This window comes from Carassius auratus, unplaced genomic scaffold (genome assembly GCF_003368295.1).
Source record: "Carassius auratus strain Wakin unplaced genomic scaffold, ASM336829v1 scaf_tig00216060, whole genome shotgun sequence".
Taxonomy (NCBI): domain Eukaryota; kingdom Metazoa; phylum Chordata; class Actinopteri; order Cypriniformes; family Cyprinidae; genus Carassius; species Carassius auratus.
Window position 1 is genome coordinate 34,051 of NW_020528388.1, and position 9,915 is coordinate 43,965.

At 38.9% G+C, this 9,915-nt stretch overlaps 1 pseudogene; it reads left to right on the forward strand.

Annotated features, from left to right (window-relative positions):
• Positions 1-890: 890 nt before the first annotated feature.
• LOC113097006 (nuclear factor 7, ovary-like) lies at positions 891-8,284 on the forward strand (annotated as a pseudogene).
• Positions 8,285-9,915: the final 1,631 nt, after the last annotated feature.

Sequence of the window (9,915 nt, forward strand, 5' to 3'; positions counted from 1 at the left end):
TTTCTAGCTTCACCATTCTGAAATACACATTTAGTGCTGCAGGTTTGGAAAATTATTATTAATCTGAGTGAAAGTAGCTTTATTGTTCATCCCAAAAAGGCAAAAAAATCACTTTCACTTAAGTAGACGAAGGTCTAATGTGTTTAAGTCTCTTACGTGCTCTTCTGCAAAGTTCACTTAATTTATCAGGATTCAGTTACAATTTTTATCTTAGTCTGTGTTGAATCGGACTCCAATTTCAAGTGATCATTAAATTTAGGCTGTATTTCTAATGAAAATCTGATCACAAATATAGATTATGTATTTATTTAGATATTTGATTATTTTGGATATCCCATACTTTTCAGTTATTTGTTCACCCAGGACCCGATGTCTCATTTGAGTCTCACATGGCCTGTGTGGATCTCCCAATCACAAACTCGACAGTTTGGTTTTAATCAAAGGATGTAGGTTGACTAATATTTTTTAAATGCCTGCTGCTTGCTTTTGATATAATTTATAGTGTAGTGTAGTTTCCCATTCAACAGAAATCATATGGTCCCACATGATGTGCCACATGCTCCACTTTGAAGCTAAAGTAAATTTATGTATGTAATATAAAACCTTAACGTTTCTAATTTTGAGCTATCTTGTATCGTTCTTTACAGTGTGTTAATCAGAAGGAAGTGTAAATTTAAAATATTCTCTTTTTCTGTCTCTTTCATTCTGTCAACTTTAGATTCACACAGTTCACACAGAACTAAAGCTCCAGACCTCCTGTGTACAATAATGTTGATCTTGATCAGATTTTAATATCATATGTTCAGATAATAATATTAATACTAATAATATTAAGAACTGTAATATTAAATCACCACACAGCATCTGATAAGGCAGACAAAGAGTTAAACATGAGACCAGATGATAAAGATACTGAAGCTCCACCCTCTTACATAACTTACCAGGAAGTGACAGTCTTATTTCTCCTCTCTCTTCTCTACTGATCAAATCACAAAAAAAATCAGTAATCAGTGGAGAATGAAGAGAAACACTTTGAAGAAGGATTTTTGAGCCGTTTGTTTCTGAAAAGACAGCATTCAAAAGTAAAAAATGGATTCACTATCTTTAGAAGAGCATCTTTAGAACGACATCTTCAAGGCTCCTGTTATTTTATCATGTAGTCACAGTTTCTGTAAAGCGTGTCTTCAACAGTTTTGGAGAACCAGGGATACGCAGGAGTGCCCTGTCTGCAGGAGAGTATCATCACATGCTGAACCTCCATATAATCTTGCATTAAAAAACTTGTGTGAATCGTTCCTGAAGCAGAGAAATGAGAGGCATTCATCTGGGGAGTTCTGCAGTTTACACAGTGAGAAACTCTAACTCTTCTGTCTGGAAGACAAACAGCCTGCGTGTGTGGTGTGTTTTACATCAAAACAACATGACAACCATAAATTCAGACCCATCAGTGAAGTGGTTTCATCACATAAGGTAAGACAGATACAGGTGCTTCTCAAAAAATTAGAATGTTGTGGAAAAGTATTTATTTCAGTAATTCAACTCAAATTGTGAATTGGTGGGTTTTTGTTAATTGTGAACCAAAATCATCACAATTAAAAGAACCAAAGACTTGAACTACTTCAGTCTGTGTGCATTTAATTTATTAAATACACGAGTTGAATTACTGAAATAAATGAATTTTCCACGACATACTAATTTATTGAGATGGACCTGTGTATGATTTTTATGTCTATATATTGTACTGTGGTGAGGTCCCACCATATAGGTACATATGTGTTTGTGTGTGTGTGTGTGTGTGTATACCAAGGTCTGGGACTGTGTGACGTGGGTTAAATGATTATAAATACAAACAAATTACTTTGTACCATTTTGCCTATATTGTGCTTTACATATATGAACATATCACACACATTTCTGGTGTCTTATAGATTGTCACTTTAAATTTCAGGAGGAGGTCAATACAGCACTGATGACCTTAAAAAAGAAACTTCAACACCAAGAAAACATTAAAGGAGAGTTTGAGAAAACACTTCAACACATCAATGTGAGGATTGATTTTTTTTTTCTTTTACATAATTGCAAATGAATGCCCTCTTAATTGACTGGAAAACACAATCACACACGTGCACACAGTCATTTGTGTAAAACATCTATTAGCTGGCTGCTTCATAAACGGGCAGAAATATGTGGCAATCTCATTAGCTACAAAGCAAAAACCCCAATGTCATTACTCTCAATCAGTGTTGAGTACTCGAGACTCGGACTCGGTCTTGGACTCGGTCTCGAGACCGTATTTTAATGGTCTCGGTCTTGTCATGGACTCGTGTGCATTTTGACTCGGTATTGACTCGGACTCGAACATATTAGGAATCGGACTTATGCCCGAGTCCACTCGAGTCCCAATCAAAATATTTCATGATTATTCTACTGTATGTTAAAGTTTATTTAAATTGATGTATGATTGACACATCCAATGACTGGTGATTTTCTTTTGACGTGAGACGTTAGACCAGCAACACACTGCGTGGCGTGTCTGTTTTTAATTCGGCTCCCATGTTAACAGGTTAGATCTTGCAGACTGTCTGCGTGAGACGCGCGGAAAACCCGTGCATGCTAGAAATAGAACCGACGCCTATTTTTCACGCGACACGCGTGCATGTTGGAAGCGTTTCCAGGCAAAATATACTAGGAAAATATGTTTATATGTCATTTTGTACACAAATACATATTAATTCATGATATTTGGATATTTGAAAGTCTATAGATTGACATAAATTCAGATATAAATATAATTTAAAAAATAAATTAATAATGATCGATTGTCAAATATTGCACCTGTCAAACATACTCTATTTTGCCGTCAATACTGTTGACGGTGTCCTATCAGTAGGTGTGTAAAAAAAAAAAAAAAAAGTTGATATTGTTGTCATGAAGACAAGAGCCTGTTTTTTTGGCGGCCTCCCTCTATGTCACCTACAGCCGCAGCAGCGCGCCAAGCGGTACGAATCCTCTGAGCATATCTCCGAACAGTTTCCACAGCAGGTGTTGCACTCCTTGGAACTTGTAGTGTTAATTTCTCAGTGCTCTCAGGGCTCTTAGGCTCAATGATTGGTATGGAACAGTCACCAACGGTAGGTAAATTCAGTGGTCCTCTGTTATCATCAATGACACTTGAATTTGGGATCTCTAACACACCAGGCATGGGGGATCCTTCTGCAGTGTTTCTGGGCAACATATGGTCCACATGCACAGTGCGCCTTCTCTGACCCTCCTGCACGACATAACTTACAGGACCCTTTTGCTCAATCACTGTTGCACTCAACCATTTCTCCTGCCCTGCTCTGAAATTTCGGACGCTTACTGGTTCTTCCCCCACAAAGGATCTTAGGACTCGTCTTCCTCGATCATGTTGTTTCTTTTGTTCCAGCTGTTTGTCTTGAACCGACTTTGCTAGATCAGGCCTCAACAGTGAAAAACGAGTTCGGATGTGACGTTTTAGAAATAGCTCGGCTGGTGTTTTTCCAGTTACGGTATGAGGTGTAGAACGATACATTATCAAGAAATTTGCCAATTTGTGCTTGAGTGAAAGCATCTTCTTACCATGTTTTTCACAAACATTTTTCAGAAGTGAGTGTTTAAGTATCTGAACAGATCTTTCTGCAGCACCATTTGAGGCTGGATGATAGGCAGGGAGGACTTGTGTATGTTTTATTCCATTTCCCTTTAGGAAATCAGTGAACTCCGAAGACTCAAGCTGTGGCCCATTATCGGAGACCACCTCCTCTGGTATTCCATATGCTGCAAACAATTCTCGCAATGCATCGATGTTGAGTGAGGAGGTGATTGATGACATTGGCACCACCTCTAACCATTTTGAATGACTGACGATAACTACTAGGAAGAACTGCTTGTCTTTTCTGCAAAATCAATGTCGATCCTCTGCCATGGCCTCTCAGGCCATCTCCAAGGATGAAGTGGTGCTCCTGCAGGTGAATTTTGAAATGCCAGACAGCAGCTACAGCTGCGCACTCTCTCTTCAATGCAGCCATCTAATCCTGGCCACTACAGGTAACTACGAGCGAGGGCCTTCATACGGCAGATTCCTGGATGCTCATGGTGTAGCTCGTCCAGTAGTCTTGAACGATATTTGGGTGGAATTATAACACGCATTCCCCACAACACACAAGCCTTGGTCCTCCGACAGCTCATGTCTATGTGTGAAGTATGGTTTCAGATCCTCTTGCAACACTTAGTTGGGCCAACCATTTACAGTATAATCCCACACTTTGCATAGTGTGGGATCTTTCCGTGTTGCTTGGGCTATATCCCTTGCAGACACTGGAAGATCATCCAACTGGGAAAAATAGAACACACTTCCTTCTTCCCCAGTACAATCTTTAACCACTGTTGGCAGTCTGGACATTGCGTCAGCATTCATGTGGTCAGCAGATTTCCGATACTCTATGTCATAATTATACGGCATCAACACTAATGCCCATCGCTGCATTTGAAGAGCTGCCAAAGTTGGTATTGCTGCCTTTGGTCCGAGAATCGCAAGCAGAGGCTCGTGGTCAGTTATTAGTGTGAACTTACGTCCATAAATATATTTATGGAACTTCCTTACCCCATAGATGATGGACAGGGCTTCACGTTCTATTTGAGCATACCTTTTCTCGGTTTCCGTCAGCGTGCGAGACACGAATGCTATGGGGGGCTCCTCTCCATTGTCCATAATGTGCGAGATCACCGCGCCCACCCCATAAGGTGAGGCATGGCACGCTAATTTCAGAGGTCGATTGCCATCATAATGCACCAATACTGTGCTACTGAGCAACAGCTGTTGTGCCTCCACAAAGCCATGTCACAATCAGCAGTCCAACTCCACGGTTGCTTCTGCTTAAGTAGATTATGTAAAGGCTGAAGTCGACTGGAGAGATTTTGCAAGAAACGACCATAATAATTTAGGAGGCCCAAAAAAGACCGTAATTCAGTGACGTTGTTTGGCTTTGGGGCGTATACAATCGCTGCTACCTTTTCGTCAGTAGGATGAAGTCCCTCTTTATCGATGCAGTGCCCCAAATACTCAACACTGCTTTGCATGAACTGACACTTGGAAAGTTTTACTCTGAGGCCATACCTCTCCAGTCTGGTAAGCACTTCATCCAGTTTCTTGATATGGTCCTCTTTTGAGCTGGCAGTGACTAGAATGTCATCCAGGAAACAGGTGACATGATCTAGCCCTTGAAGGATTTGATCCATAACGGCCTGGAAAATAGAAGGAGCACTGGCCACTCCATAACTCAAACGATGGTACTTGTACAAGCCCCGGTGAGTATTTAAGGTAAGGTATTTCTCAGAGTGCTGGTCTAATTTAATTGCTGATAAGCATGCGCCAATTCCAGTTTACTAAACAATGTTCCACCTGCAAGCTTAGCAAACAAATCCTCTGTGTTGGGTAGCGGATAGGTTTCCTCCTCCAGATTCTGGTTTATGGTGACTTTATAGTCACCACATATGTGGATGGACTTATCGCTTTTTATCTGCTCAGTCACTTTTGTCAATTTTAGATACTATGCCTGCTTTTCCCAGTCTATCCAGTTCCTTTTCCACCGCCTCTCGTAATGCATAAGGAACAGGTCTAGCTTTCTGAAAGATTGGTGTTGCATCAGGACAGACTCGTATAGTTGCTTTGAAATCCTTAATGGCACTCGGTTTGTCAGAAAATACCTCTGTGTGTCGTCTCAACACAGTTTTCACTGCTGGGTCAGAGGCTACTTCAGCTTTCTCCACATTGAAAATGTTTGGCCAATCTAACTGAATTTTCTCCAGCCAGTTCCGGCCCAGCAGAGCTGGTCTTTCCCCTTTCACAATGACCAATGGCAGAGTCACATTCTGCTTTTCATACTGCACTGGCACCTCTACCGATCCCAGCAATGGAATTCTCTCGCCTGAATATGTAATTAGCTGCATGGTGGTTTTGCTTAATGGTAAGTGAGACAGGAACTCCTTGTATGATAGTTCTGACATTAGCGACACAGCTGCCCCTGTGTCCAGCTGCATGTCCATACACTTCCCATCCAATTTCACATTCACTACAATGCCTTTTTTCCATCTGAGGTTGTGTATATTGTATACACACCAAATAACTCTGATTCATCCTCTTTTCCTTCATTACCACTCTCTGCTTCCACATACTGTGTCTTCCAGCTGCTCTTTTATTTCTATAGGCTCTTACAATGTGTCCGATTTTAATATAAAATATTTGTTTTTATTCATACATGGTTGCCATGCTTTAAAGTCCCGTCAGTTAAAAATACTAATTCATGTTTCTTAAGTTCAGTAGATTTGCTTTCAAAGATATAACTTCAAATTATATCAGTATCCATTGTTTCTCATTTAAAAGTATTTAAAACTTAATTTGCAAAATGAAGCTAATGAAATTTTGGTATTTGTGTCTCCAGAATAAGACAAGTGAGATGACTGAAATTAATGTGGTTTGATTTCAGTCTCAAGCTGAGCACACAGAGCGTCAGATTAAACAGGAGTTTGAGAAGCTTCACCAGTTTCTCAGAGATGAAGAAGAAGCTACAATCACTGCACTGAGGGAGGAAGAGGAGCAGAAGAAGCAGTTGATGAAGGAGAAGCTGGAGGAGATCAGCAGACACATCTCAGCTCTTTCACACACAATCAAAGACACAGAGAAGATGATGAAAGCCAGTGATGTCTACTTTCTGAAGGTCTGGTTTCAGGTGATTGATAGATTGATTGATTGATTGATTGAGTTGTTGTTGATAAATGGTCTGTTGGTTCTGCAGGAGTTTCCAGTCTCAATGGAAAGGTGAGTGATCTTCTGGTGTCTCTGGTCTCTCTGCTTCTGAAGTCAAAGGTCAGTTCTGATCCTGAATGTTCTTCCAGAGTCCAGATCCAATCACAGCCGGATCCACAGTCACCTTCTGGAGCCTTGATTCATGTGCCACGATACTTGGGAAACCTGCCCTTCAGAGTCTGGAAGAAAATGCAGGACATTGTCCAATACAGTGAGTCTGCAGAAGATCTGAGCTCACATACAGATAAACAAATGCATAGCAACTGTCTGATGTGTTTGATCAACAGGATGGGTGTCATAATTCGAAATCATAATCTGTGTATAATTCACTCCTGTTATAGGATGTTATGTGAACATTAGAATAAAACTTTCTTTTGATTGTGTCCCATCAGCTCCTGTGATTCTGGATCCAAACACGGCTCATAGAGATCTTTTTTTGCCTGATGATCTGAAAGGTGTGAGTCACAACAAGAACAGTCAACCTGTTCCTGATAATCCAGAGAGATTTAACTGGTATCCCTGTGTTCTGGGTTCAGAGGGTTTTAACTCAGGAACACACTACTGGGATGTGGAGGTTAAAGGGTGTTTAGTCTGGATTCTTGGAGTAACTACAGCATCAAACCAGAGGAAGGGACGTGATTGTTTTAACATTGATGTCTGGAGTGTGGAGTATGATCAGGAAGGACTGTCTGAACCTTTTAACTTTCGTGTTGAACAGTACCTTGAGTATGTGAGAGTGTATCTGGACTATGACAGTGGAACAGTGTCATTCTCTAATCCTGTAACTAACACACATCTACATACATTCACAACCACTTTCACTCACACACTCTTTCCATTCTTTAGTTGTTATCCATCTCTGAAAATCTTACCCTTAAATACAAGGATCACTTACTTTTAGGCTTAAAGATGGCTTAAGGTGGGATGTTAATGAGTTAAATTGCTGAAATTAGGATCTGAGCCCACCTAAATATCTGTCTAGCTCGCCCAGTAATAATTTTGATAAATATTACATTAATCTTTGTGTGCAATGATTAAAAGCAATCTGAGGCTGACTGCATGTTGAGAGGTTTACAGCAGAACTAACTTCCTCAGCAGAAAATTGCAGTACTTTTCCTTATATTATTTATTATTATTTAGTCATTTAGCAAATGCTTTTATCCAAAGGGACTTACAAATGAGGACAACAGAAGCAATCAACTGTAGCATTAAGTTCGCAAAACATGTGCATCAGATACAAGGAAGACAGACAGGGCTGGATCTTTTGCAATTATTCACAATGTACAAAATTACACAAGATGCAAACCCTTTTAAAGTTATATAATTACCACTTGCTCCTGTTCTATGATATGCTCTAGGTCACCATGATTTTGCCAAGTAAGACATGTTCCTGGATCAACATCTTTTGATGATCCTGGATCAACATTATTGTCCAAAAATATAGACTTAACCCAATCCCTGCCCCTAAATCTAACCCTACCGATAATTTATTCCTAAAATCAGAGGGGAAATGATGGCTGAAGAGTGTAGAAGCACCTAACCCTGATTTTAAGCCTAAAACAGATATTTCCTGAAAGTTGTCTCAAAATCGAAATTCTGAATGTTGTTCCAGGATCAACAAGGATGTTGATCCAGGAACATGTTGTACTTGGTGAAATCACGCTCACCATATGTTCTGCTTCAGAGAGCGTGTGATTTACAAACAGAGTCAAGTTGTAAACATGTGATCAGCTGCACTGTAATGCATTCACATCATTTAATCTCCTAAATATATGCATTGAAATTTTTTTCTTAGCCTTTCAACTGTGTATATATATATATATATATATATATATATATATATATATATATATATATATATATATATATATACATAAAATTTAATTTGAAATACCTAATAGAAGAGGACACCTCACCCAGCCATAATTTGAGACTTCCTTTCTTTCATTAACATGATGCTAATAATGCATGATGCATCTGTTCACGCAAACTATTTGTAATCCAGCTTTACCAACAGAAGACGTGAGTATAAGGTTTTTTTTAATGAATCTTTGCAAATTGCCTTTCCTAATAATGTGCCAATTTGAAAGTTTTACAATGAATGTTGCTAAAGAAAAGTCCCTCATAGAGCAGCTCAGAAAAGAGGGGCGGGGTCAGCAGAGCTCATCTGCATTTAAAGGAAAATGCTACAAACTGCTTGCTCTGAAAAGAGCAGTTTTTTGACAAGGTAAAAAGGGTGTTGTTTTACACTACCATTGAGAAATTTTCACTCATCTGTCCCTGTAACATCCAGATAAGATTCACATCACCTCTGTGATTTATCTGCTAAGAAACTACATTTATATGTTGAAGTAGTTGATGATGTGTTAACTGGCATTTTATCCATCACAAATGCTCTTCAATTTAATAACAGTACTAATTGGGCCAATAAAACAGATAACTTATGTTTAGTTACTTTATGTAGAATTGTTTATTTACATTACTTACATTTAACTAATGTAAACAGTACAGTACAGTACACACATCACTCACTCGCTCACTCAGACATCTATTTAATGTCTATTAGATGTGCTCATCTGCAATTCTTATTGAATATTTTCCTCTCAGAAGTTATATGGACAATTAATAGGCTAATTGTCGGTAAGATGTACATGGTTTATGTAAATCCACTTTGGAGACGTCGAGTACTTGAACAGGACTGCAGCTCCTCTGTTAGCTATACATAAAAACGTTTTACTGCAAAATCACAAATATATTTTATTTTAGAATCTTTACACCTTCAACAGCTCTACAGTTTACTCTAAAGTAAAGAAGTTTTTCTTTTTTTGTCAGGTAAGATTTTCTGCACAGGTTTTATTTAAATATGGCAAATTTTTTAAGCATAATTATTTAATGTTTGAGTATGAGAACGCTGAGCATGTTTTTTAATTGTCTGTGTGGCTGCACCTCATCAGTGATCAGGCATCATATTTTATGAATAGGCTGTTGTTACTTTTTCTGATTCTGAGAGACCTTTTAAGACTGAAAATGAATCTGCTTATGTTTTTTAATTTTATTTCTCTGTTTATGTGTTGTCTGTTGTAGTGTTG